Source organism: Cibotium barometz, chromosome 5 (assembly GCF_041138505.1).
Source record: "Cibotium barometz isolate CiBa-2024 chromosome 5, ASM4113850v1, whole genome shotgun sequence".
Lineage (NCBI taxonomy): Eukaryota > Viridiplantae > Streptophyta > Polypodiopsida > Cyatheales > Cibotiaceae > Cibotium > Cibotium barometz.
This window is the reverse complement of record NC_141050.1, coordinates 45,601,998-45,606,765: the sequence shown is the minus strand read 5'-3', so window position 1 is coordinate 45,606,765 and position 4,768 is coordinate 45,601,998.

Below are 4,768 nucleotides of genomic sequence, written 5' to 3'. Positions count from 1 at the left end.
GAGTAACTCCAAGTCATGGACGGCATAATTTCTCTCATGTGTTCTGAGTTTTCTAGATTCATAGGCCACTGCATGACCTTCCTGCACATGAGAGCACCACCTGAGGCAAATCCACTGCCAGATCAGTAAACCACCTCAAAGGGTTTGGTAAAATCTGGAAATTTAAGGACAGGTTCAGTTAGTAAGGCTGTCTTTAGCTTGTCAAAGGCACTCTGACACATTGCAATCCACTGAAAAAGTTTACTCTTCTTTTGAGAAGGTTGGTTAAAGGGGATGTTATCTGAGCATACCTAGGTATAAAGATCCTATACCATCCGATTAACCCTAGGAATCCTCTGACTTCCTTTACTGTCTTAGGTTCTAGCCATTCTACTACTTCTTGGATCTTTGCGGGGTCAGGAGAAATCCCATCCTTTGACACTATGAATCCCAAGTATTCCACCTGGTCAACAGAGAAAGAACACTTGCTCTTCTTTGCAAAGAGTTAGTGTTTCCTTAGGATTTCTAGGACCTTGCGCACATGATCTTCATGATCTGCAACATTCGTTGAGTATACCAAGATATCATCAAAAACGACAAGAACAAAATCATCCAAGTATTCTATGAGAATATCCTGCATAAGACCGATTAAATGTCACCGGGGCATTAGTCAATCCAAACGGCATGACTCTGAACTCATAATGCCCATAGCGAGTATTGAATGTTGTCTTTGGGATGTCCTGATTCTTGATTCTGATCTGGTAGTACCCGGATTTGAGATCTATCTTTGTGAACATTTGGGTCCCACTTAACCAATCCAGAAGTTCATCAATCCTAGGAATAGGATACTTATTTTTAATTGTTAATTGATTCAATCCTCTGTAGTCAATACAGAGTCTTAATGTTCCATCTTTCTTCTTTTGAAAGAGAACGGGTGCACCCCAAGGTGAGACACTTGGTCTGACGAATCCCTGTTCTAACAATTGTCTTAACTGCTCCTTAAGTTTTATAGCTTCAGAGACTGGCATTTTGTATGCATGCTGAGCCATTGGCTGAGCTCCGGCGGGGGATAATTAGATCTCATGATCTACTTCACGAGATGGAGGCATCTTAGTCATCATCTCTTCAAGAAGAAACACATCTGCATACTCACTCAACCACTCTGGTTCTTTAACCTTGCATTTTATGTCTACTGGATTTATTTTAATGACATACACAGCTTGCCTCTTTCTGAGACCTTTTAATAATTTGGAAGCCTTGACGAATTGTAGCACTGGGGATCCATAAATCCCAGTCCCTTGAACTTTATTCCCATGAAGGTCAAGGAAAGAGATGGTTCCTTTGTGACGGTGAATGTCAGCATGATTCTTTTGGAGCCAATCCATTCCAAGGATTCCATCAAGAAGAAACACATCTGCATACTCACTCAACCACTCTGGTTCTTTAACCTTGCATTTTATGTCTACTGGATTTATTTTAATGACATACACAGCTTGCCTCTTTCTGAGACCTTTTAATAATTTGGAAGCCTTGACGAATTGTAGCACTGGGGATCCATAAATCCCAGTCCCTTGAACTTTATTCCCATGAAGGTCAAGGAAAGAGATGGTTCCTTTGTGACGGTGAATGTCAGCATGATTCTTTTGGAGCCAATCCATTCCAAGGATTCCATCATAGACTCCCAAGGGTAGGAATCTGAGAACTGGCAGTTTGTTATGTTCCCATCTAGGCTAAAATGAATAAGGTCTCAAGGTGTGTGAAAAGAATCTTTCCACTGGCCAATTCCACTTGCAAAGGTTTCCCTGATTTTTGATTTAGGACTAGCTTACGCAGAAATCCTGGGGAAATAAAAGAATGAGTACTACCTGAATCAATCAAAAGCTTGAATTGCTTACCTTGGTACTCTGCTGGAGTCTGGAGGACTGAGAATTGACAGTTATTACCCTGATGCTCTATTGCTGCTTGCATAGATCTGTCCTTTCTCTTTCTCCACTTCTTCAGCAATAGTGACAGCTCTGGCTGCTGCAGTTTGAGGCGTGAATCTCTCTCTCCGATTGTTCCAGTTTTGGGAGGGAGTTTGAAGACTGCTTTGCATGGAGGCTGCAGGCTGAGTTGGCACTCTTCTAGGGTTACCCGGATTTTGGCACGGGGGACCTTGATTGGACTGATATGAAGGAGTCTGTCTTTGAATTCTAGGACCCTGGCTTCCTTGGCCCACAGAAGGAGATGGAAAATCCTTGAACTGGTGCTCAAATCCCTGACATCGGAAGCATTTGTTCTCGCTTCGAAGCTCTTCCCTTTGCATTCTTGAAAGATCCAGAGTTCCTGAGAATGTACTTCGAGGGAAAGGTCTTCATTCATTCCTAAAGCTTCTCGTCTCCACATTTTGGTTGGGACTTAGTGTCTCTTTGAAGGTGGAAGGTTGGAAGAACTTCCCGGTGTCTGAAATCTCTTGAATGATGAGGGAGTTGGCTTTGGCGGGACCTTCACAGGCGATAAAAGCTTTGGCAAAGTCTTTTGCCATCCTCTATTCCACAAAATAATCCCACATAAACATCCTCAAATGCAAAAAGATCTTATCTTACATCTTGGTACACACCTGTCCAAAAGTCATTGAATGTATCAACTTGCATTTGTGTGGTCACAACCAAAAACTATGTTGCTTTCTCATAACACAGAGCATCTTGATGGTCCTTTTGGTCCTTATAGCCATCTTCCACACAGGTTGCATCATTCCCTCTTCACATGGCTCCTTTTATGCATGCCCACCCCCTTACTGGTTTTCAAAGATGTCTGGACATCTCATCATGAGAGCTCAACATATCTCCTTCAAATTCCTTTACAATCTCCATAAGCTCATGCCATGATTTGCTTGTAATCTCACCATGCTCGACTTCCAATTGCAAGTCCTCTTTTTCCATTGAAAAGACAATCTGCTTCTCCTCTTCTTGTTTTTTCTCATCCCCATGTAGAATAGGTTCTTCTTCATCTCATGAGTTGCTCTTCATCTAGAGGTGGTGAATACTTGAGTAGAAGAGCGAATGCCTGGTGATATTCTTCAATGGTTTTGCTCCCCTATTTTAGTTCTAAAAATTCATTCCTTTTGGTTTCTAAAAACCTCGGGGACAAAATCTCTTCCTCAAATAGGTTTTAAGGTCGTTCCAGGACTGAGTATTTCTATCCAGATGGTTGGTGTCACAATGGTTCCTTCATGCCACCTTAGCTGTTTCCACTATTTTTAGCCTGGCAAGAGCCATTTTGCTCCGCTCATTGTAGCCTGTGGTGACATCAAAATATTCTTCCATAGCTTCCACCCAGGGTCTCCCCTTCACCTTTGAAGGGTCCTAGATGAGTTTTGTGTGAAGAGCCTTACGGACGTCAAGGTCAAGCTCTTCATCTTCAAAGAGAGTGGGTCTGGCTGACGGCCAGAGTTTCCTCGTCTCATGATTTTGCCAAAAATGATATATTATTAAATTTTTATTTTGATATCATCCACGAGATCCTAATACTTAAGAGGTTCGAAAAACAATTTCTTAAACAAGATAAATGATCTTATTGGAGATCTATGACATATGTCTGGTAATAGATTTTTCTTTATCAGTTCGTCCATAAACAATCACTTATACAACACGGAATTTTTCTCCAGAAAATATTTCTTTATTGCAGTATGTACATAGAGCAGCTTGGCTCCAAAAATCAGAATCTCCTCGGGAGACGCATAAGACGACAGTATTGGGCCATAGCCATGCCCTGATACAAACGTTCCCTTACTGCCAAGGGAGCTACTATCTTCTCCTTATAGGAATAAAGCGACTAAGGAGTCTGTAGATTTGGCATGAAAGTCTGAATTTTCGAGGCATTGAATGATATAAAATAACGCCATGTATCATCTTCAGCTTCATCAGAATCATTCTCAATGAGAGATTATGCCTCATCATCGCACGCTGGTCATAAGAGGCGTGGACATACTGCCTTGCAAACCACTTGTGCTGCCATCTCTCCGTTGGGTCAAGAAAATATAGATCCTCCTCTTAGTAAAACACATGCCAAATGCTTCCTCCAGCATTCTGGCGTAAAACAGTCCTTTAAATGAAAAACAGAGGTTCTAGTGCAAGTAAATTTCTAGTTTCAGATTGGTTCCAAAAACCCCCTTTTTACATAATTCTCAGTTTCATATGAGGATCCTTGATCTCTCATGAGGATAATCTACCCATCATTTTTTTCGTCTGTCCAACTAGATTCTTGGTGAGTTCGGTCAAAGGAAAAACTAGTTTAGTTCTGGTAGTATATTCTCTCGAATTGGTCAACACGAAGTTTTTGCTTGATTCAGTTTGAGAGATGGACAAGTAGATTTACTGTCCGTTCCTCTCACAGTCTAACTAAATTCATTCGGTTTAATTCTAACAAGGATTCCTTCCAGATAAATGTCTAATTTTGGGTAAATATCAATTTAGTGATTTTACCAATTAAAATATCCAAAGAGATTCTTTTTGCCACATAATTTCACGACCTTAATTCATTAGCTAGAATTATGGTGGAAATTCATCTTTTGACACTAAGATTTAGTTCAAATCCATCTTTTTTAAATATCATAAAATTCTTCTTTTAACTAAATACCAATACCTATTTTTTTTAATAAACTTGAAATCCCTCTTTTTCTCATTCAATGTTGAGTGCGATTCCAATTATCATGGGAATTCCTCTATCTAAAACTCTCTTAAAAATTACATAAAATATCCATTAATTTCATTAAACTAAAAATTGCACTTTTCTCATTGAAATGATTGAA